Here is a 26,690-nt window from a genome sequence, read left to right as displayed (position 1 = left end):
TGATCAACAACTTTAAATTAACGTGTAGTTTAAAGCTGTCTTTTTTTTTTTTTTTTTTTTTTGATTTTCACATACTTTGCTTCAAATCAGAATCTCCCTTGTTGTGATGTAACTTTGTAGTAGATTGGTTTGGTTCATGACACGTAACACTTTAACAAAGAGTTGTTTTTTCAATCTGGGAAAAAATGCTTTATTTTAAACAATAAGTAATAAATAAAAATACGCACACTGATGCAACATATTTCAAATGTTACCTTGCTAAAATCTCATCATACACCATGAAAAGAATACATTTTATTTGACCAAAATGTTATAGTCTATAAGAAGTTTTGTAAGTTCCCCACACTGCAAAGGCTTTTCTGGCTTTATATAAAGAGCACACCAGCGCCTGCAGTCGTTCACCAGAGACAAATGTGCTCATTAAAGAGAATCTAATGAGTATGCAGATCAAACTAAATTACAACAAAAGTCCATCAATGAGCAATAACGATTCCCAGTCTCTATTCCTGAGATTTTTTTGGCAATTTCTAAAATCCTAATTTTTTTAATCCAGTCTTACATGTGCTTCCAAGAATGCATTCATAATCATTATAGACAGAATAAATATTTCATACAATTTAAAAATAAAACACAGAGATGTTAGCTCAAATCACTCTCTTTCTATGATCAGCTGTGAGCTTTACACCATGCCTGAAAAAATGTACATCGAAATGTAAATTTAGAAATGAGACTGTTATTTGAGTTTTGATTACTTTTTATAATACCAAGTGACATTTGGAGGAATGAGGAGTCATGAGAACTGAACATGTTTACATTGAACAGCGCAGTTGCAGCTCTGCATCCTCCTACATTCATTATTCCTGCAATATAACCTCTCCATAAATGGAAATCTCCGGTTATTTGCCTGTTCCCAGAGCTCATTCTGTAATAAACTTGAAATTGCATAGGCCTTATGAAATGAAAACAAATTAATTTTCATCTAAAAAAACACTGTCTGACTTGTTCAATTAAAAATGAGTTGTCTGAGATATTTTGTTTTACAAAACCTGACACTTGTACAATAAAACAACATGTATAGGTTGGTCATATTTAATTCTTATTTACATTTTATTTTGTAAATTACAAGAAAGATACCTGAATAATCAAGTCATCAGCTATAATTCCACATGTGTACTGCAACAAATCTATAGTTTTTTTTATTATCAAAGTAGCTAATTACATAAAATAATGTCATAGATTATCAATTATATAGGTGTTACATATGAAATGCGACAAAAATATTCAATTTAATTAATCTTAACTTCTATAGCACTTATACATTTTTTTAAATTGTTCTTGTTTAATAATAATAAATAAAATAATACAATTATAAATATACATAGTGTACAGTGCATCTGGAAAGTATTCAAAGTGTTTCACTTTATGTTATCAAAACTCTACACACAATACCCTCATAATGACAATGTGAAAAGATTTTTTGAAATTGTTGCTAATTCATAAAAAATAAAAAACCTGAAAAATCACATGTACATACGTATCCACAGCCTTTGCTCAATACTTTGGTGATGCACCTTTGGAAGCAATTACAGTCTCAAGTCTTTTTGAATATGATGCCACAAGCTTGGCACACCTGTCTTTGGGAATTTTTGAACCATTTCTTTTTGCAGTACCTCTCAAGCTCTATCAGGTTGGATAAATAGCGACGATGTACAGCCATTTTCCGATCTCTCCAGAGATGTTCAATAGGATTTAGGTCTGGGCTTTGGCTGGGCCACTTATGCCTAGTTCAGACTGCGTGATTTTAGCCCCGATTTTGGCTCGCCGACAGGTTTTGAGAAATCGCAGACAAATGCCTGAAATCACAGGCAAATCGTAACAATCACACAGTATGAACTTTCAAAGACGCGATCTGAGAGAATTGCAGATGAGTCGGCGATGCCTATGAGATATTTGGCATGCTAAATATCTGGAGCTGTAGGCGATTCAAATCATGCCGTGTGATTTGAGTTTTGACTGAAAATAACATCAGCCATCGCCTACAGCCAATGAGAGAGCAGCTTTCACTTGTGTGTGCATGTGTGTATACCTGCTGCAGGCCAGCGGGAGGCTGGGGGAGAAGTTAAAAGCGCTCTTTTTCGGTTTATTTGGACCCACGAAATGGAGGAAAAACTAGTGGAGGTTTGAAAGGACTCAGGAGCACCCGTGTCTTTTTGATGTTTCATACAGAAAGAAATTAGTTTATTATCAACGTTGAGGAGAAAAGGCTAATTCCCTTTAAACCCAGGTGAGCAAACATGTACATGTTCTACCCCATTAAAGGCTTCTTTCTTATTATGTAGTTAATAACAAAAGATATACGACGTGTTTTTGGCTATGAGACGTAGTTTGGATGAAGTTGTCGGCGATTCTTCCTATAGTAAAGTCATGTAATGTGAATGTCCCTGTCGCCGATCCATCTTGCAGTGTAAACAAAGCAGCGAAGAAACGCTAGCCCAGATAGTCATGCAGTGTGAAAACATCTGTGACACGACTACTTTGAAAATCATGCAGTCTGAACTCGGCATTAAAGACATTCACAGAGTTGTTGAGAAGCCACTCCATTAATATTTTGGCGGTGCACATTGGGGGATTGTCCTGCTGGATGATGAATTGAGAGTCCTTCAGATACCTTTTTAACATATTCCAGGCAGGGATTGGCTTCTGTCTGGCCACTCTACCACACAGGCCTGATTAGTGGATTGCTGCACAGATGGTTGTCCTTCTGTAAGATTCTCCTCTCTCCACAGAAGAACGTTGGAGCTCAGATAGAGTGACCATCGGGTTATTGATCACCTCCCTGACTAAGGCCCTTCTCCCCCGATCACTCAGCTTAGATGGCCGGCCAGCTCTAGAAAGAGACCTGATGGTTCCAAACATCTTCCACTTATGGATGATGGAGGCCCCTGTGATTATGGAACTTTCAGATCAGCAGAAATTTTTCTGTAACCTTCTCCAGCCTTGTGCCTCAGGACAATCCTGCCTGAGAGGTCTACTGACAATTCCTTTGTCTTATGCTTGGTTTGTGATTTGACGTGCACTGTCAACCCTGGGACCTTATATAGACAGGTGTATGCCTTTTCAAATCATGTCCAATCAACTGAATTTACCACAGGTGGACTCCAATCAAGCTGCTGAAACATCTCAAGAATGATCAGTGGAAACAGAATGTACCTGAGCTCAATTTAGAGCTTCACAGCAAAGGCTGTCAATACTTATGTACATGTGATTTTCCACGTTTTTATTTTTAATAATTTTCAATTTCCAAAAATTTGCAACAATTTCCATCTTTTTTCACATTGTCATTATGGCATATTGTGTGTAGAATGTTGAGGAAATAAATGAATTTAATATATTTTGGAATAAGGCTGTAACAAAAAAAATGTGGAAAAAGCGCTATGAATACTTTTCAGGTGCACTGTATATTATCACAATTAAAAAAATATTATTAATATTAAAAATATTTGTATTGTTCATTGCACATTTAGCATTTAGGACAACATTTGTTAAAGGTTTCAATAATTTTAAATGTTGAATTTGTTTTAGCTCTTTAAATGAATTAATTTATTAAAATATAAAAACATATCTATATCTAACTACATCTCTCCTCTTTTGATCCACAAAGAATCATGTTAACATGCAAATAAACATAGATCCTACTGTATGAATGAGTAAAAGCAATAATCTTAACAACATTAAGATTATTGCAACCTGTAAAACAGAAGGACTCCACAGGTTGTTTCAGTTTTTTGATTTACTCTTACAAGGGACTCGAGGATTTCCTCATACTTGTCCAATAATGTGATTAAAGCAATTGATGCTGTCATTAGAGCAGTCATGAAGACATATCTAGTTATTACAATTCTGCGTAAATGATTTATGCCCCGTGGATGGTGAAATCCTCCAGTAATTGAGGAGAATCGTTCATTTTTTTGGAGCTAAATGAAGACAGGTGGGAGGAGAAGACATGCTGGCCCTTTCTACACTGCACTCATATTTCACCGAGCCACACAATATGTCAGGATATAAACACTGTGCTCTTAATGGGATGAGTATCTATTAAAGTCATTGTGACATATGTTAATTGCAGGATTACTTCATTTAACAGCTGCCCTCAGCTATTAGCTCTGGCTTTTTTCATTTAAGTCTGGGTGAGTCATGGAAATTAATGTCACACTTGTTTAAAGCGGACGTGTTATGCCTCTTCTTAAAATGTGAAAAAGTAAATCTCTGCTGTCGCCAGAATGTGTGTGTGAAGTTTCAAATCAAAATACACCGCAAATAATTTATTATAGCTTGTCATATATGTGTATATTTGGGTGTGAGCCAAAATATGCGGTTTTCAGTGCATGTGTGTCCCATTAAATGCAAATAAGCTGCTGTTAGAAGAGGGTGGAGCTTTTAAATGTTATTCTGACAGAAACAATAAAACAAGACAAAATGTCAGAAATAAGCAGTGATTTAAAGCTTAAACATGAGTCAGACAATGATGGAGAGTCAGTGGAATTCAATACCACAATCAATTAGGCTCACAAGATGATTGGGCTGACTTTGAGCTTATTTCTCCATTCTGATAATCTTCGGTAATGTCTCAGTTATCATGGTGGTTCTTAGGATTATCTCAATAGATTTCCCTGTGATGTGTTAAGAGTGACTTAATCTGCTCTAAAATGTTGGAGGTGTTGGATAAATCTCCTTGATGTCCAGCAGGAAGTGAAACTAAACAATATCCAATATCCCAAAAGAAACTTAACAAAGATAGTGTAATGTTTGCCCTCTAAAAAGTACCACAATGCAGCATAAAAACCAGCAGGGCACATTAATACGGAAGTTAAGAAGTGCAAAATATGAATCATGTGACCTGAATCACCAAAGGTAATGACAAATGCTTTTCTAGAAGGAATCTGTTATTTATTATTAGCTGGATAGGTTAGAGAAAATCTAGCTGATTGAAATGTTGAAAAATGGTTGAAATGTCACTGCTATACAAACGTTATATTTATATTTATTTATATTTATATTCATATTTATACTATATATATATATATATATATATATATATATATATATATATATATATATATATATATATATATATATATATATATATATATATATATATATTCATACAACAGTTCTGTCTGGTTTTTGAATCTTAATGGTTGATAGCCGTGCAATATTTTGGCCAGTAACATTACACAAAGGCCTTTTCACCTTTCACCTCTGTGTATTACTTCGCCCAAAAACAGCAATTAACAAACAGAGATGCTATAGTTTGACAAATATTACTGTTGTTACACAACATAATGTATTTTTAGACTTTTTTTAGTCGAGAATGTAGTTGTTTAGATGCAACTATGCATAACTATGCTATGTCATGGTTTGTAAGGTGGACATAGAGTCAGTAAAAAGCTGCAAATAAGAAGCTGGATTCAGCCTCATCCCTCCTTATAGCAAACACAACAGTAGTCTGGTAGGGATTGGGCTGCTTTTTTCGAGGTTAATTATTGTGACATAGTAACGGTCGCTTAATGTTTGATATGCATTGTGTATAATTGTCCCCTTTAGGAGGACTTCTTCTGTGGTTGTTTTTACTTTTGAGATGTAAGCACTCATGTGATGGTCGTTCTACCACTGTATCATTATTTTATTTCAATAATGTAACATTTTATTTTGCGACGGACTTTTAAGTGTCTTTTTCTTTTGCCTACTCATTGTCATTTACTGGCATGTATGTAGTCGACAGCACTTAGGAGAAACGCATAAAGGCCAATAGGAAGAGCGAAATACTTTCTGTTTTCTTTTTTTATTCCTAAAGTCTCCGGGTAAACGCTGGAACACCTGTCACTCTTCAAAATATACCGATTGCAACAGAGAAATACTGTAGACTGCAATAGATTGTAGGGAGATTTCTCTGTAGACGGATGGCATTTCATTTCACGTTCAGCCTTATAATCTTAAAATGTTAGCAAAATCAGCTGTTTTGCCATCACTTTAGACATTACGCTACAGAGTCATTAACACACTAGCTCTAAAGTGTGAATGGCGGAAGTAGTTCCTAATACAAAATGGTTTTAGACTCTCTGTGTTTGATTTTCTTTTTTATATACAAGATTGTGACGTCGAACTGTTGTATAAACGCCTCCCACCAGTGCTGATATACAGCCATATCGCACTGCTACTCATGTGATATTGCTCATATATACTTTAGCAAGTTCAATAAACATAACATTTTTGGTACATTTATTTTATCTTTACAGAAACCATAGTTTGTATTACCTTGACAATGAGTGTTTTCAGAATAAAATATAGACATACCTCTGATCTCTGTGAAAACAATTAGAGATGATACTAACTTCAGCCACATTAGCAAACAGCATGTTACCAAGTACATTAAGAAAGCAAATTTAGAAACATTTTCAAAATATGAAAAGACATACTTGTTTTGTACAGAAAGAACATTGACCTAACCCTCATTGGTGAAGTGGTCTGGCATAATAAATGTATATTTGCGCAAATATAACACCATACTGTACTTCAGGACATTTTTGGTGGTATTTAGTTTAAGAAAAGTAAACAACTACGTTGCTTTTGCATTACTTTTAAATCTGGGCTGGGCTTACTTGTTAGTAATAAAATTAAGAAAAATGTACATCCCTTTTATGCTAAAAGTGAAATCATGTGATATGAACAAAGGAGGAAGGAAATGTAGATTCACATCTGCACAAACAAACCTTTCTGCATTACATGAGAAAACTTTTAGCAAACATTGAAGAGAGCACTTCAGCAATGAATTTCCCTGTTGTGCACTTGACAGTTTTTGTTTATTTTAAGAGTAATTATGAAAGATAGCGAATCTGTTTTAACGCAAGTGAGTAAATACATGTTCACAATTAAGCTAAAAGTACAGTAAGTATACTTTTTACACATCATGCAGAACACATCTGCACTTTCTCCCAATTTTAAAGGACTTTTTTTCTGTCCAATTGATAAAAAAACAAAGCAACCAACATTACTTTTTTAAAAAGTAATGCGTTACTCTACTCGTTGTTTGAAAAGTAATCTGATTATATAACTGCATTACTAGTAATCATTGCAACAATGTCTTATCTGAAAACATAGCCTTATACATTTCTGGAAATCACAAATTGTGTAACCAGAGCTACGTATGGGAGCATTTCATCTTTAAAGCAAATACTACGGGGCGGTATGACACCCATACCTGCCAATACTTCCGTTTTTCCCTGGAGTCTCCCGTGTTTCAGACTCATCTCCCACCTTCCTCCTGTTTTGTTATTTCTCATGAAAAACTCATGTACATTCACCATAGCATCCTCCCGCCCCCTGACCCCGTCCTCAGCTCTTTTGGGTCCATTTGTAGCACCCCTGGCTTTCCAACTTTGGTATAGTATCTGATCTCAGCGGCCGCCCAAAACTGCTCCATAGTACAGTTACTAACATCACAGTACAGTTACTAACCCAGTTCTCAACAGTGTTATTCAGACACCTCACCCCCGAACCCCGCATCCCCAGAGACAAATGCCGGCAAGTATGGTGACACTGTTCTTTTTCTGGCTTATCAGTTGACCGCTTACCTCTGCGCGGACAGCTTTTCCGCTGTTACCAGTTTGTCCTGTGGCTTGTCATGTTTGTCAGAGGATTTGAAACACAAAGCAGAGTTGACCATGATGAGGTTTGAATTCAGTGAAGAACGGTTCTAGAAAGCAGGTAAAAGAAATAAACAACAGCCCAAAAATGTAATAAACAAGTAAATAACAGGGTGAGAATGTGTTAAAATTTGAAAATGTGGTAAAAATCTGAAAATCATTTATTTTTCTGAATTGCTTTTGAAAACACTGTTGAAAACACTATCAGTTGGGTTTAGGGGAGGGGAGGGTGGGGTGATCAGTCGGTTGGTCCGTCAGTCAGTCGACAGTGACTTCTGGTAAATTTACGCAAGAAGAGCAGACGCAAATAGCACTCGTGAAAGAAATCTCCCTAGAGATCTCAGAATGCGTACACAGCGGCCTCTGGTGAATTCGGGAAAACAAAAACTGCAACAAAAAAAATGTACCTCCTGGATGTATTTGCCGCTCTCCAGAAGTGTATATAGGGGCACGTAATCCATTACCCCAACACAGTGGCTTAGATTGGAGCCTATGGAGAAGCTTATGTTATGATATTCTAGCATCTAAACAGGAAAATAGTTTCATGATATGCCCGCTTTATTGCTCATGATGCGACAGACTGTTCACAGCCCTCTGCTGGAAGTACAAGAAATATATTCAAATATGTGGTTTGTGAATAAACACCTTAGCTAAGCAAACAGCATTTTGCTAGCAGCGACTGTATTCCTTAAAATCTATGAATAAGATTTACATATAAATCAAAGTGTCAGTGTTTACCATGAGTATTACTTTCATCTTTCTTTGCAAATATCAAAACTGGTGTCGTCTTATTTATACAGCGTTTCAGATCAGCCTGTAGCATGTTACAGCCCCTGCTGGCCTTATGATCAGATTGATGTAGATATATAAGATTAGTTTCATATTGAATAATTCACCTTTAATTACCCAAGAGGATGTGCACCACAACCTTCTTTTATTGGTGATGGTTTTATTGTGAATACTGTGCAGTAAAAGTTATGTATATTTCTGGGATATTATACAGCACCACTTAATAACTGACACTTAGATTCATAATATAACAAAATACAGATCATTTCTAAAATAAATTAGGCCAACGTAAAGACTTGAGACTGGGAAATAAGGTCTAAACGCGCATGAAAGATATATGACTAAAAAGCAGGATCGGTGATTGAGAACACAGTAATACACTATAGATTATATTAACACAGAAACATCTTTGTTTTTGTAAGCAGCAGCAAAGTGCAGGAAATATTCTCAAATTTCAAGCTTAATTATGCTGTTTTCTATCACTGCCCTTTTGTCCTTTATTACAGCAGATTCCCCTCCCTTCCGATGCCATCAGCGTTTTAATTGAGTATTGTTCTTTCTCTTTTTTTCCACACTCCCACACAGAATATGCCCAGCAGCAGCTGTAATCGGCCCATCTGAACATGTACGTCCAGAGCACGTGACTGTCTTCAGTGCTGAAGAGGGACTAGAGGATGAATCAAGAGGAGATAATGAGGCCTGGCCTCTCCCACACAGAGAAACAGAGACCTCTACAGGGATTCATCTTCAAAGAGTGAGTTTCAAACACACACACACACACAGGCTCACATCCTCACAGAGGGTCCGCAATTAAACACACGCGCACGCATTCAACTGAGCTGTCAGATTTGAGATTTTGGGCTTGTTTTAATTCAGTTAAGTGTAAAGAAAATGTCCAGTTTACAGTTTTAAGTGTTTATTTTGTTGCACTTCACTAGCTTGCCTGTAGATTTCAATTATAAATTGTTAGAATTTTTTTTTTCCTTTACTGAGCTATACACTACCTGACAAAAGGCTTTTTGTCAATCCTAGTTGTAAGAGCAACAAATAATAACTTGATTTCTAGTTGAAATCCTTTGGAAAAGTGGCATAAGGTAGATTTTTCTGATGATCATCTGCTGAACCACATCCCAATCATCACAAATACTGCAGAAGATCTATTGGATCAGTCAAGTTTGGTGACGGAAAAATCAAAGTTTGGGGTTACATTCAGTATTGGGGTGTGCGAGAGATCTGCAGAGTGGATCGCAACATCAACAGCCTGAGGTATCAAGACATTTGTGCTGCCCATTACATTACAAACCACAGGAGAGGGCAAATTCTTCAGCAGGATATGCCCCTTCTTATACTTCAGCCTCCACATCAAAGTTCCTGAAAGCAAAGAAGGTCAAGCTGCTCCAGGATTGGCGAGCCCATTCACCCATTCACCAGACATGAACATTATCATGCATTTCTCAAAACAATTAGTCATTTGTACACATCCTAGTAGCAGTTTCTCATTCTTTTCAACAAATTGCAAATGTTTTCGGACATGCATCAATTGCTTTCATACAACTCTCTGCTATTTACCATTTGCTTAAGTCATGTCAGTCAAAATGAACTAAACTTGTGAATGCTGAATAGTCATTCCATATAAAACTAATAGTCCTCATTTCATTACTTGAGTCATTACATACAAAAATGTTGAACTTGATGTCAAAATCAAAGTCAAGCAAACTTTATGGAAAAAATATTAGATCTTTATTTTCCTGAAAATGTCCTTAAAATTGAACACTTTGATGAATGATTTACAGAACTGTGTATGTTGCAGGTTCAGGTCCAATATGTACTGCAATATTGTGTACAGTTGTGCACAGTTCAACCCAAAGGGAGTTTATGTTTATTGTAAATAAGGGTGTGTTTACTCTTTTGCAAAATGCTGTGAATAAATTAGGATTGTAAAGAGCAAATACAGAGTAAACATGTGAAACATATATATTCAGTGTCTTGTACTCAGATACCTCACTAAATGCAGTGATGTCCAACTTTACTGTAGTTTTCAAATGGCTGTGCAAATAGTATAAAGTGCTATCTTGAGAATTTTCAGGAAGTGTCACCAAAATCTGACTTTTTAGCATTGGAAAAAATTACAGAGTAAACAGTCATAATGAAAACATGACAAAGCCATTTGACTATCTTGTTCATAAACAATGATGCCAGGACTTTTTATCTTGATGACACTGACACTTTGATTGACATCAATACTTGCTTTTGAGGAATGAGCTATCCATTTTGAGTAATTGATGCGCTTTTGCAGGTTATAAACTAGGTTTTGCAGTTTATACTAAGTGTTTTGAGAAATGCATTAACTGTTGTGCAGAAATGCACTGGTGTTGTGAGAAATGCTTCAAAGCGACTGAGAAAAACTGTAAATAATTAAAAATCAAGGTATGATTATATTTTATTTTGGTGAAATAAGCGTAATCTAGAGGCCTTTGCCTTTATATAAGCCACTTCTTTTCTGGCTGTTCAGCGCATTTTAAAAATTATAGAGAGATAAAAAAGACATTTTCCAAAAAGAAAAATCAATACAAAAATAATTATAGTAATTAAACCTGACTTCATCCAATGTTTAGATATTTGTGTGAGAAATGTATGCAAATTAGTGAGTATTTTATGAAAAAATGCCTGATTTGCTTTCCCAGAGATTGGTTGCAGCTTGAAGGGCATCTGCAGCGTAAAACATGTGCTGGATAAGTTGGCGGTTCATTCCGCTGTGGTAACCCTAGATAAATAAAAGGACTAAGTTGAAAAGAAACTGAATTAATGAATGTCTTATTTGCATTTTTAGAAATTGCATTTTTGAGTTGAGTTGAGTTATACTTTATTGTCCTTTTCAGGAAATTTGTCTTGGACCCAAACAGCACATTTGTCTTGGACCTAATACTGTTGTATAAAAAATAAATGATTGAAAAAGAAGAGAAGCCCGTCTAGGAGACTCGAAACAAGCAGGATTCCTTTATTGAGATGTGTTGGTTAATCTGCAGTCATACAGCATGTTTTAAGAAGTACATGTGTCTGCATAGCCTTCTGGAGGTCTGCAGTATGCTAGTTTTATCACAAGTCTGAATTTAGACAAAGATTTCATGTCTATAATGTGTTTTTAGGAAGAGGGGAGATGGCTAAACAAAGAATGCAAATGAAGTGTTGTTGTCGGCAGGGTAAACTGCCTATTCAGGCCTGATCTCATCATGGTCTAGACAGAAACCGCCTGACCAGTTGATCGAAAAGAGAAAACAAGTTACACAGCTGTGCTGTGAAACTGACAGTTTGCATTACTTTGGAATATAAATTTATATTCCCACAATACACATAAAAAAGACAACATGTAACATTTAAAACTTGTGACATTTAAAAGACCCATCAAGGGATAGTTTACCATTTAAAATGCTATTGGACAAATTACTTCCTGTAGCGGTTACTTTTATATGAGGGAAATCTGTATTGCTTCACCAATGGGCTATATGCACAGCTTGATATTTTTAATCAACGGTAAACTTCCAGTGAAAGGTTTCTGTGACTATTGTTAAATTCATCTATTGCAGACAGTACTTCATACATTAGAAATAAAACATGAATAGGATAATTACTTGCATTCCTCATACCAACAACTCATAGCTTGAAGTGATGTATACTCTCTTACAGCCATCATTTTCATGCATCTTTGACAAGACGAGCAAGATGTGTTTTTGAATGAACTGAAAGACTGCCATACCAAGCCTGTATACCATATATACTTCCCAAAACTGCTTTATAAAACAGCAACTTGAGATTTAACTTACTTCCTTCAGTCTAAGTCTCCTTTAAAATTGTAGTCTGTCTTGGAACTTTGAGCAGACAGTCAATGTGGGCTTTCCAAGTCAATTTATGGTCAATGACCACTTCAAGGTGCTTAAAGGTATCCACTTGTTCGATCACTGTGGATAATTACTGGACTGTAAAGACCAAGTATTTTTGGGTCTACTATCATTTTGACATTTGTAACGAGAAAAAAAATAAATCAACTAAAAATGGTGATAAATATTAGTTAATTAGTTCTTTACCCGCAGTGTCTGTTTAAATCCAAACAGCATGAACTTTAGCACAAAAAGTTTATTTAATAAAAACTGATTTTTTAATATTTGACCCTTGTGTCCTTCATAAATCTGTTTCGCACAAAAAAGAGATTACATTCAGGACAAAAATATCCCCATTAAATCTGCAACAATAGATAATAATAATAATTTGGTACACTTTTCAAGTTTAACCTGTGGAGCAAATTTTCACCTTTTTCTGTTTTCTGCTTTGAGCACTGCAGGTCAAAAGAATAAAAATTATGTCATTATAATTATGTGGAGGTTTTAGTACAGTCATTGATTTTATAGACACCTATAAAAAGAAACATCTTTTTACATGCACAGTTGAAGTCAGAATTATTGACCCTCCTGCTACATTTGAATTATTTTATATTCTTCCCAAATTGCTATTTAATGGAGACAACATTTTTTCAAAACACTTATAAACAATAGTTTTAATAACTACTTTCTAATAACTGATTTATTTTGTCTTTGCCATGATGACAATACATGATACGCTCATCAGCCACTTTATTAGGTACACCTGTCCAAATGCTTGTTGACACTAATTTCTAATCCGCCAATCACATGGCAGCAACTCAATGCATTTAGGCATGTAGACATGGTCAAGACGATCTGCACAACCATAGGGTTTACAGACAAAGGTCTAAAAAAAAGAAAATACCCAGTGAGCGGCAGTTCTTTGAGCACAAATGCCTTGTTGATGACTGGTCAGAGGAGAATGGCCAGACTATCAAACTCAGTTTGAGTTGATAGAAAGGCAACAGTAACTCAAATACCCACTTGTTACAATCGAGGTATGCAGAAGACAATCTCTGAATGAACAACACCTCGAACCTTAAGGCTGAATGGGCTACAGCAGCAGAAGACCACAGCGGGTGCCACACCTTTCAGCTATAAGAATAAAAAACTGAGGCTACAATTCACACAGGCTCACCAAAATTGGACAATAGAAGGTTGGAAAAAAATTGCCTGGTCTGATGAGTCTCAATTTTTGCTGCAACATTCAGATGGTAGGGTCAGAATTTGGCATCAACAACATGAAAGCATGCATCCATTTTGCCTTTTATCAACAGTTCAGGCTGCTGGTGTTGGTGTAATGGTGTGGGGGATATTTTCTTGGCACACTTTGGGTCCATTAGTACCAATTGAGCATTGTGTCACGTCCACTGCCTACCTAAGTATTGTTGCTGACCATGTCCATCCTTTCATGACCACAGTGTACTCATCTTCTGATGGCTACTTCAAGCAGGATAACGCACCATGTCATAAAGCGCGAATTATCTCAGACTGCTTTCTTGAACATGACAATGAGTTCACTGTACTCAAATGGCCTCCACAGTCCCCAGATATAAATCCAATAGAGCACCTTTGGTATGTGGTGGAACGGGAGACAAATCTGCAGCCGACAAATCGGCAGCAATAAAATGGACCAAAATCTCTGAGGAATATTTCTAGTACCTTGTTGAATCTATGCCACAAAGGACTAAGGCAGTTCTGAAGGCAAAATGGGGTACAACCCAGTACTAGAAAGGTGTACCTAAAAAAGTGGCCGGTGAGTGTATGTACTAAATATTTTTCAAGATTCTAGTATTCAGCTTAAAGTAAACTAGGTTAATTATGTCAATTAGACAAGTTAGGCTGATTAGGCAAGTTATTTTGAACTTAAAATAGCTTTTAAAAACTGCTTATATTCTAGCCGAAATAAAACAACTTTCTCTAGAAGAAAAAATATTAACGGAAATACTGTGAAAAATTTTCTTCCTTTCTCTGTTAAACATCATTTGGGAAATATTTGAAAAAGAAAAAAATTAACAGCAGCTTATAATCTCACTTCAAAGTTGTATGAATGTGAATTGTATTTTTTTTCTGCATTGATTTATTAAAAATAATGTTTTTTAACATTGACATTCAGAACTAATAATACGAACAATCCATGACAAATTTTTTCATTAAAAAACACCAGCGGCATTATGGAAAAGTCCTAAAAAATACTATTTTTATGTATTTATCATCAAAACTAATGTTGGCAAAGAAATAAACATCTGTTCAACTGTGAAACGTCTTCAAACTGACACACTCCCGAAATAACAAACAGATTTGGAGCACACGTTTCACTCCAAAAAATGATAATACAAATTAGGAAAAGGAAATGGCAACTTTGATACAGTTTGATTCTGCCAGCTTTGCAGAAGTATGACCAGCACAGGAAGCTCAGAGATCATTAAAACATGTCCTTTGAAGAGTTTCTCTATGATCTCGTAAGCGTTATTTCTCGTTATTCGCCTCTTTAATCATGGCAATCCTCCAAACCACAAATTCCTGCCAAAGTAAATGAGCACCATTTATTAGTGTCTTGACAAAGCAGCTTATGAGGAAAACTTCTGCTCAGGCGGCCGGCAACATTCTACTGACATGGAAAGTAACGCAAAATGAGATGACAGGTTAACTCCTGAGGCTCCGATAAAATCGAATTTGCTAGTGGCTGCTTGTATTGCGGCTGATCTTTTCTGTCACAATGAGGAATTGGGCAGATGCGGGAGACAGCTGTAAGTGACATGGCCTTTAAATTCAGGGGCTTGTGAGCACCCGAGTCCTGTCTGTCTCCTCCGGCCCAAGACATGAGAAACAGCTCTGCCTTGGCCACTAAATACACTCAAGCGCTGCTAGCTAGTGGGGGAATTCACAAACCTTATGAGTGTTGCCTTGTGCCATTTGTCATGTCTGGTAACTGCAATCTAGCAATGTCTCAGACATGTGTGGCAATGAGTTAGAACATGTAAAACTTTAGATATTTTATTTTTTCAACTGTACATTGTTTCGTAGAAGGGTATAGAATGCTAATAACAAAGTTTAATGACAAACTTTGATGCTTACTTGAAAAAAAACTGAGGAAACTATTGAAGAAATTAGTTAATAAACAAAACATGTTTTAGAATGGCTTAGCACATTATTATAGCATGATTTAGTCCAATGTTTGTTTCAGCAATTTTCTCAGCATGTTTTAGAACATCCCTGACAGGGTGCTGGCACATAGTTAACATTTTTTAAAGTGTAGTTTACATGTTATTAGCATGACATAACAATGCTTATATCTTCATTCATTCATTTTCTTGTTGGCTTAGTCCCTTTATTAATCCGGGGTCGACACAGCGGAATGAACCGCCAACTTATTCAGCAAGTTTTTATGCAGCGGATGCCCTTCCAGCCGCAACCCATCTCTGGGAAACATCCACACACTATGGACAATTTAGCCTACCCAATTAACCTGTACCACATGTCTTTGGACTGTGGGGGAAACCGGAGCACCCGGAGGAAACCCCCGCGAAGGCAGGGAGAACATGCTCCACACAGAAACGCCAACTGTGCCGAGGTTCGAACCAGCGATCCAGCGACCTTCTTGCTGTGAGGCGACAGCACTACCTACTGCGCCACTGCCTCGCCTGCTTGTATCTTATTAATAAATTTTAGTACACTGCTAGCTTTTTAAAGTCAAATTTTTAGCATGTTTATTGCATGTTGTAGCATGACATTAGGACATTGCTAATAAGTCTCCAACAGGTTACTTGAATGTAGTTATTAGCATGTTTTTGCAGACTAATGTGTTGCTAACATGTTTTAACATTTTTAATAATATAACTATAGCACATTACTAGAATCTTACAAATATATTTTAGGATACTGCTAATATGATTTAGGAAGCAGTTTGCATGGTGTTAACATGGTGTTCATGTTCCTTGCATGTTAACCATGTTGTTAACAAAGTTAACAAGTTTGTAGCATACATGATGCTGCACTTTGATTCACTTTTGTTTCTTGACATTTTGCCTGCCAAGAGCATGATCAAAATATATTATATTGCACAAGCATGAATTACCATGTCAGTATTACCACGCATATAGCTTGTTTACCATGCTTCTAACATGTTTGTAACATGCAACCCAGGCTCATTCTGAAAACGTACCACTTTATACAGTTGAAGTCAGAATTATTAGCCCCTCCTTTGAATTTTCTTTCTATGTAAAATATTTCTCAAATGATGTTTAACAGAGCAAGAAATTTTTTACAGTATGTCTAATAATATTTTCTGATAATATCTTCTCCCGTAAATCCATCAGAGGCCACTGTTGACTGACTGACTGACCGGTCAACTAACCAACCATCCCCCTTCCTTAAACCCAACCAATAGTATTTTAAAAAGCACTGATTTTTACCACATTCTCACCCTGTTATTTACTTGTTTATTTTATTTTTTGGTTTCTTTTCTCTTATCTGCTTTCTGGAAGCATTTTTCACTGAACTCGAACGCCGTTGTCGTGGTCATCTCCTCTCTGTGTCTCAAGTCCACTGACATACATGGTAAACTAACAGGATGAACTGGTAACAGCCGGAAAGCTGTCCGTACGGAGGTAAGTGGTCAGCAGGGAAGAGCGAAAATGAACAGTGTCATACCGCCCTGTAGCGTTCATTAAAAATATTAAATGCAGCCATACATACTTCTGGCCACATAAATCACAATCTCCACAAATGTATATTGGGCTACGTTTTCAGAATGAGCCTATGTTGGGAACATGACTACATTGAACTAGCATGTATTACACATGTTTGGCATTTCTAATAGCATGCTTCTAAGATGTTGCTAGATTTCTAACACATTGCCAACACGTGTAAGTTTCAAAGTTTTAATGTGAATTAATATGTTCCTACAATGTTTTAAAATACTGACATTTTAGTACTGTTTTTAAACATGCTTTATTATATTGTTACCAACGTTATCACGCTGCTAACATGAATGACCATACATGTAGGTCAGATAATTAGCACAATTTAAATGACTAAAAACTGTGACACCACTGAAAATCTGTTATAGTTTTTATAATATTAGGCCACTCAGCGGCCACTTTAAAAGTTAGACCTTGCTTTTGCATTCAGAACTTGCTAAAAGTGCTAAAAACGTTCTTCAAGGATTTTGGATCAAATTGATTTGACAGCATCACTCAGGTCCTGCAGATTTGCCTGCTGCACATCCATGATGTGAACATTTATTTCCAGCACATCCCAAAGATGCTCTATTGGACTGAGACTGTTTGACTGTGAAGGCCATTTGAGCACAGTGAACACATTGTCATGTTCACCGAACCACTTTGAGATCATTTGAGCCGAGAACACTGGTAATAAAGGGATGGACATGGTCAGCAATAATACTTTGATAGACTGTTGTTAAAACAATGCTCATTTGGTCCTAATAGGCTTAAAATGTGACAGGAAAATATTTCCTACACCAGTATGCCACAAACAGGATCATGAACCAGGATGCAGCACTCATTGCTGTTAACAACAAATTCGGACCCTACTGTTCAAATGTCACATCAGCCATTGGGACACATCAGACCAGGGGTGTCCAAAGTCAGTCCTGGAGGGCCGGTGTCCTGCTGACTTTAGCTCCAACTTGCTTCAATACACCTACCTGGAAGTTTCTAGTATATCTAGTAAGAGCTTGATTAGCTTGTTCAGGTGGGTTTGATTAGGGTTGGAGCTAAACCCTACTAGACCATACAACCTATTTTCAATCTTAAATTGTCAAATTCTTTGTGGGCTTATGTGAATTGTTCCCTTAATTTGCTGACAGGAGTGTCACCAGTGTCCTTTTTGCTGCTGTAGCTCATCTGCTTTAAGGTTCTGGCTTTTCTGCAGAATTCACCAATAACCATGCCATGTTTAAAGTCAGTCACTTAAATGATGCTTAGTGTGAACTTCAGCAGCAGATAATTTTGACCATGCCTACATGCCTTTATTTGCTGTCCTGTGATTGACTGATTCATGCATAGCAAGCATTACAACATGTGCACCTAAATTGTGAGTGTTTTATTGTGAGTATTTTATTAGTATTGTATTTTTTAAAAGTTATATCATTACTTCAAGTCCTTCAGTGCTTAAAAAAAATTCTAACCAAATGTTTTTACCCTAAAGTTTGACTGTTATTAAATGTCATTCTAAAAGGAAGTACATATTTGGAAAAGACCTCAATTTTGGTGACCTCCGAGAGGTTAATTCGATTCTTTTAAGCAGGATGTAATTAAATGTTTAACACTATCAGGGTGTGCGCCACCTGATAAGTCCCTCGTCTCGCTCATTTCTGAGGCAAGTTGTTTAGTGTTGTTGCCTTCTGATCAATGGGCAAATCAATGGGCTGATTTTTTTTCCACAAGGCTTAATTTTGACTGTCACTTTGATAAACGAAAGCAAGTGGAATGCCTGAAGTCTGTGGTTAAAGTGGACACAATAAACAGTTTGTGCCATTCAGTGCCTGCCACTCTATGATTATCATACATGTTAAATGTACTATTAAGAAATAACCCTGATTTCCTTTTCCGCAACAGTGGATATGGTGCATTAATAATTTAGCTTGCTTCACTGAACGTCATAACTGCGCTGATTCAAAACAAACCTGTTACCATAATTTATGAAAGTAATTAGTAACAGTCAGTTGTTTAGCTATGGGCTACCAATCATGCAGCCTTTTGTGCAGTGTGTTTTCTTCTAGACTTCGAATTGTTTTCAATTTTTCATATAAACTTTGAATGAATGTGCACTTTTCTGATTTCTTTAAGGGAATGGTCTATAGGTGGATACACGTATGGGTTTTTAAGATCTTTCAGATTTCCATATGAATACAAAATGACAATGGGAAATGTTACAGAGAGCAGCAGCTCATTCTGTAGTTTCTGCTCTTAGAGCAGGAAAAATACACCAAATGATGTGGGCTTGTGTTATATAACCCCTCTGGTCTACTCAACACTCCATGCGCTGGGGTACGGGATTCAAATGGGCAGTTTTAACATATCCTTTAGTATCTGTAGAGCACGATTCAGACACTCAGTTCTCACCAGCTGGCCTCCATTACACCAAAGTCCCTTTAAGGCAAATCATTTCACTCGACAGCCATCTTTGAAAGGCCTCTCGGGCAGTATGCCCGGGCATACTGTCTGAATGGGGAAACATCTAATTATCCAAAATTGCTTGCCAAGCTTATGATTAAATTTCATATTAGGAATCACCAAAACAAAAAAATCAAACAACTGTGTCTTTAGTTTCATTTCTAAACATTTTAATTACACAAAATCTGCAGAAACTCAAGGCTGGTTTGAGCCCCTCCCTTAGAGATTCGTTAGTCTATAGCAATCACTGATTTACTCCTGTACTAGTAGGTGGGGTTTCATTCGACATGTTGACAGTTACACTTTTCCCTTTTCAAAACTATACGAGTGACACATCTTGTGTATTCTATTGTCTTACACTCACCCCTCTTGACAACAATCCCATTCTGGTCACGTCCCAACATAACCTCTATGGTTATACTCAAGCTGCACCAAACAGGACTCAAACCAGTGACTCCCACATGGCAAAAGAGCCATTTATTTAACAAATACCTTGAAGACTGCAGCTTAGAAAGCCTGTCTCTAGTCAACTTTTAAAGAGTTTAACCAGTTCTCAATAGCTGAACTCATTTTTAATAGGATGTGTGATATGTTCATCACATCAGTGTGAGTCAGGCAGTTTTGAGGGCAGTGCGAGTGGAGCGAGGCCAGTGAAACGAGTGTTATTGACATTTGTGTGACACATAGGACCTGAGTCCAGTGAAAACGGTGCAGAGGAAATATAAAAAAGCATTGATGACAGCAAAGGATGAGATAAAACGTCTTTGACAATGTTGTTTTGTTCCTGTTTGTGTAGCAGTCGTCTACGAGGCATGCTGTTTTTATTTGTATTGTTCATTTATTATTTATTATTGTTTTTACATTATCAACATTAAATGTTCGTTGGTTGACAGTGAGCTGTAAGCTTCAGTTATGCGAACTAGCCACCAAGCTCATTCTGTTACACTCAATCAGAATGTTTATAGGTGCATTCTAGAAGTTGTAGTCCATATATGTGGCAGGTTTGTAGTTCTCCAGCGATCCGCAGTAGTTAAATCTCTGGAGAACAACAAATCTGCCACATATATGAACTACAGCTTCCAAAATGCACCTTACACACGCACGCACGCACGCACACACACACACACACACACGCACACCAGTTCCTGATCCCAATTGATTGCAATCATTGGGGATCTGGACTAGGTGTGTGGGTGAAGTGCATGATGCCATTTGTAGTTCATTAAAGTGGCTGAATTGAAGCCTAAGTGAAAGTGAATGTTCTCCGGCGATCTAAGAGGTTTGGATTGCTAGTGATCGTGACATACTCAGAGAACTAAATTTCCCTCTCAGGCCATTTTTTATGATTATTTTTTATGATGCATTCAAACGGTCACTAGGACTTATAAAGTGATGTAAACTGGCGGATTGTGACATATAACCTTGCATTTAACACCGTGACAAATGTAGGTACGTTAGTTATGCAACATTACAACTTGAAGAGTTACAGGCATTGAGGCTAAGAAAAGAACACAATGCCACACACAAATCAACAGGTACATGTTTTTAACTGTCTTTATATATGTATTGTAACACTTTAAAATACTGTGCTGGTGTTTCATATGAGAACTGCCCAATCGACAGACACTAGTGGACAACCAATGTGTCACCAGAAGTTCCTTTTGTTATGGATTAGCCCAGAGGTGTCAAACCCAGTTCCTGGAGGGCTGCAGCTCGGCACAGTTCAGTTCCAACCCTAATTAAACACACTTGATCAAACTAATTGAGTCCTTCAGTTTGGTTTGAAACCTACAGGTAAGCGTGTTGAAGCAGGGTTGCAACTAAACTATGTAGGGCTGCGGCCCTCCAGGAACTAAGTTTGACACCCCTGGGTAAGACACAACTCTGAGCTAGGAACTAATTTAGCTTCCTCAAATAAGCTTTCCTTTAATTTAATTACCCGGTTGCTCTGGCGTGAACACAACAAACAACAAAAAAAGAAGAAAACAATTCTCCCAATAGTTCTAGGAACTATAAAAGTTCCTTTTGTTACACAATTATTTTGTTCTGCAGGAATGCAAATCTCTGCAATTGTGTAGCCGTTGAATTTACAGGACATCCCTAGCAAATGTAAATGTAGCCTTCAGCCCAATCATATCTCTCTAATTTGAGAGGGCACTGTAGTGAAGTTTAGAGTACTTCACATTACTAATCACATTTCTGCAGAACAGTATAAGGGCTTTTATAGTTCCTAGAACTATTGAGAGAATTACCTTTTTCCTATCTTCTTTTTTGTTGTTGTTGTTTGTTGTGTTAACACCAGGGGAAATGGGTGATTTAATTAAAGGAAAGCTTATTTAAGGGAGCTAAATTAGTTCTTAGCTTGTCAATTGTACAGGACATCCCTATCAAATGTAAATGTAGCCTTCAGCCCAATCATTTCTCTCTAATTTGAGAGAGCACTGTGGTGAAGTTTAGAGTACTTCACTAAATCACATCGTGCGTCACATTTAACCTGTTGAGCATAGCTTATTTATCGCTAATAGACTGTAACCGTGGATTTAGACGTCTTCACAATGTATGAAGTGCAGAAAGATTGATGGGTTAATCATGGGGGAAAGCTTGGTATGTCAAAAACTGCAGGGGTTATGGGACTGGGGATGAAGTTTGGGAGGTTGAGATGGGACTTGGGGTTTTTGGAAGACAAGCAGACGTAGTCAGACATAAGCGGATCTCAAGGAGACAAATGGGAATCAAGTCATGCCCCATAGCGAAGAGTGAATATGGCAGTGGAACAAGGGTAAGATTTTAAACCCCTTAACTCAACACTCACTGCAGTGCCAAAAATAGCTGATGGTTTGTTCGTTGCACTTGCGGTGAAAACACCCTGTTTCCAAGGCCCTAGGCAAATGTCTCTGGTAGATTTGTGTGATTTTATAGCTAGCTCATGGATGACGACCATCCTTTTGATAATCACTGGTAAATATTCAGTGGTCTTAACAGTTGCTACTTGTAGTTAAAGAGGTGGTCCACTAGGATATCATATTTTAAACTTTAATTCGTGTGTAATGAATAAGCTTTATTCAAAAAGAAATTAAAGAAATTGTTTTTTTAATGTTGTGTGTGAACACAAACAACATCTCTGAATGTAATATGTTCTATGCAAAGGGAGACATTGGCTTTTACATAGTTAGCTAAGCAAAGCCTAGATCGAACAAAGTTTGGGGACTACAAAAAAATACATCCGAGCAAGTGAGATCACAAGGACTTCCGGTTATGCGCACCCTGCGCAGTAATGGGGCATGACCAGAAGCGCTGTATTGCTGTAATGTTGCAGAGAAAGCTAAAATGCAGTCCAAACGCTGCAATTTCCATAGAGCATGTTCTGTTTCTGTATTTGAGTTTCCAAAGGACAGCTGCCAGAATCTCTCCTAGTTCAGTGCTGGATTCAGCTAAAACTCCTCCAACCGACTGTGGATTGTGAGCCACAACCTGTAAGGTATTTTTTATTTGTTAAAATTCATCAATTACATACATAGTTTCTAGCGTTAACAGTATGTTGTAGTGAGGACAAAAATAAGGATGTAAACAACGGGAAATGCTGTTTGCCACCGCTAACAATACGTCAAACCCCTATAAACCCCCACAATCTTCAGCAGCGCTGCAGTGTCTCTCTATGCAGCCGCTTTCCCTGCATTCTACATCTCAAATAACAAACTCGCAAAAAAAAGTGAACATTTTACATTACTTACACATGCGTATAACCCGAATATATGTGAAAGACACTTGTCAGATTTTATTTGAGAGAGCAGGCGTGAGGTTTAGCTTTGTGTTCTTCATGTTCTGTCTGATTTAGGCTCAAACTGATATGGCTTACAGCTACTCTCTCTGACTGACTGTTTACACATCGCAAAAATGAAGGCATGATGCTTTTCCTGGTGACATGGAGCCAATCCGCGAATCACAGAACACATCATGTTAACTGACCAATCAGAGCCTGTTGAGAGTAGGCCTTTTTTGAGAAACTAGGAAATATGATAGTCGTTTACATGTTAGTTGAATAGCTGTATATAATCAAAGAAAGATATATGAAAAAATAATATGATTTTCTACAAGTGAAGCATGAGCACACATTGCTTTGCATCTTAGAAACACAACCAAGCCTTAAAAATCCACTGTGGACCACTTCTGTGAACTCTGACTAAACAAGAGAGTGATTGCATTTATTAAAGCTCCAAAAATCAAAACCGAGAGTCACGTTGAGTGTGATCGTTTGTGATATCATGTGCATGTGAATCTTAAGCTTATCTGGTGTATATATTTTTAATGGGGGTTCGGAAACATGTTGCACACATGAGAATGGTTTTCATTCACCCATAACCTCTATTTCCGATCCATTCAAGAAGAACAAGTTTGCTCACCACATTGTTTGATTTATAAACTCATTGGCAGGGGTTATAGGCCAGATCTTTCCAGTTAGTTTATTCCCACTACACATTATTTTGTGCTATATACATTCTCATTTAGAACGTAGGGAATTTTCCATCAGAAAAAAATACAAACGTGAACTACAAGGTGTTTTTAAAAAGCTCTCAGCTATTTTTAAAACAGAACTAGAATATTGACTGAATAATAATAAAAAAAAAACCTTGGTGTGTTTGCCATTGATCGGTTAGGTTTTGATATAAATGTAGACTAAAGAGAGTGAGTCATATGCCTCACACCCGTTGATAAAGGGTCCTGTTGGGAAATTAAAAAGCATCACCTTTAGATAGAACTCTTTTGCCGGTTAATCCCAGGCATATAGCATACAGGAAATGCACTTTATATGCACAAATGAATCTAACACCCTAAATATGTGTTCCTCAAATTCACGGATAATGTGAATGTTGTTGGGCAGAAATTATTTGATCTGCTTGTGCACAAATAGCCTATCAAATTCAACCTCATAATAATGTCCTCTACACATGACGTCACAGATGGGCAAAAATATTAACCTATTACATCTATCCAAGAACGAGTTCCATTAGAAAACTTGTTACTATTTTTATGAAATAAAAATCCCCATTCACTTTCCAGCGAGGCTTAGATGAGTCTAGACAAGCTTAAATAGCTGGGTGTCTACACTTTCAGAGTGCAGATGGCTCCTGGCCCCTAGCAATTAAACATAAACGTGAAAATTATTACGTTTTTTTTTCTTGAAACCTTTAATAAGCAACTTCCTCTCGAGTCCTCATGTGAAGTTTCTGAAAAGTTTAGGTATTTTACAGCTGAAAGAATCAATTACTTCACATTTAATTATGCAACCAGATCATTTTCGTTAACGTTGATGAATGCATTTCAAATTAAACGTTGGGTAAAGATACATCTGGTATAATTACTGTAACATTAGGAGCCCCCTTACATCCTCGCATGAGGGAAGCATCTGTATTTATATTCTGATGTGCAGAAATGATTCATGAACACTGTATATAACACACACACACAAAATAGAATTAAACAGTCATACCGACAGATTAGAAATAGACAGACAGAGAGATGGACAGGTGTATAGGTAGATAGATGAATGATTGATAAGACAGGCAGAAGTTAAATATCAGATTTTAAATATTCATTCATTCACTTTTTTTTGGCTTAGTCCCTTTATTATTCAGGGATCACTACAGTGTATTGAACCGCCAACTAGCATATGTTTTACGCAGTGAATTCCCTTCCAGCTGCAACCCATCACCTGGAAACACCCATACACTCTCGTTCACACACATATACTACGGACGATTTAACTGGCCCAATTCAGCTACTGCATGTCTTTGGACTGTGGGGAAAACCAGAGCACCCGAAGGAAACCCACACCAACACAGGGAGAACATGCAAACTCCACACAGAAACGCCAATTGACCTAGCAGTGGCTCAAACCAGCGACCTTCTTGCTGTGAGGCAACATCGCTACCCACTGTGCCACCGCACAATATAAAACTTCTGAAGCACAATATAAAACTTAAGTTCTTTTTGAAAACCAGCACTGATCATGATTAAAGCACTTTCAGATCTTCCCAGTTATTGTTTTTTATCATGACAGCTGGCGGTTGACCCTATTTTAATGTCAGTCTAACTTTCCAGATTTGCAAGATTGTAAGCCACTCTAAGCAAAACCGTCCATTGGACATTATTCCATCTAAGGTGCTAAAACAGGTTTTTAGCAAGGTAGGACCTTGTTTTTTTGTCATTCATTAATAGCTGCTTTAATTTGGGGACTGTCCCAACTGTTTTTAAGCATGCTGTGTTCAGGCCTCTTCTCAAAAAACTCAATCTTGATCCTGTGGTTTTGTAAAACTTTAGACCAGTGTCTCACCTGTATACCTTTTTTATCCAAGCTTTTAGAAAAAGTCATTTTAATACAGCTGCACTCCTTTCTCGAAAGAAATCACTTCTTTGAGAAATTCCAATCAGCCATAATAGTGAATCTGCTCTGTTCAAAGTTCAAAATAACATTCTGCTGTCCCTTGATGCTAAAAAGCCTGAAAAAAAATCGGTGAAAAGGCAGCTCAGAGTTCTGATATCAACCTGATTGAAAAAACTCTTAGTGACAAAGTTCTGATTAAGAAACTACAGTCAATGAAGAAGTGCAGATCAAGATCACAGCAGACCAGAGAGAGAGAGACAACTGATGTCCAGCGAGAGACTAGTGATGTCTGTGATGTCCAGTGAGAGACTGATGTCCAGTGAGAGACTAGTTATGTCTGTGAGAGACTGATGTCCAATAAAGGACTAGTGATGTCCAGTGAGAGACTAGTGATGTCTGTGATTCCCAATGAAGGACTAGTGATGTCCAATAAAAGACTAGTGATGTCCAGCGAGAGACTTGTGATGTCCAGTAAGAGACTATTTATGTCTGTGATGTCCAGTGAGAGACTAGTGATGTCTGTGAGAGACTGATGTACATAAAGGACTAGTGATGTCCAGCAAGAGACTAGTGATGTCCAGTGAGAGACTAGTGATGTCCAGTGAAAGACTAGTGATGTCCAGTGAGAGACTAGTGATGTCCAGTGAGAGACTAGTGATGTCTGTGATGTCCAATGACAGACTAGTGATGTCCAGGGAGAGACTAGTGATGTCTGTGATGTCCAATGACAGACTAGTGATGTCCAGCAAGAGACTAGTGATGT

This window comes from Danio rerio, chromosome 25 (assembly GCF_049306965.1).
Source record: "Danio rerio strain Tuebingen ecotype United States chromosome 25, GRCz12tu, whole genome shotgun sequence".
Classification (NCBI taxonomy): domain Eukaryota; kingdom Metazoa; phylum Chordata; class Actinopteri; order Cypriniformes; family Danionidae; genus Danio; species Danio rerio.
This window is presented reverse-complemented; position numbering follows the sequence as displayed.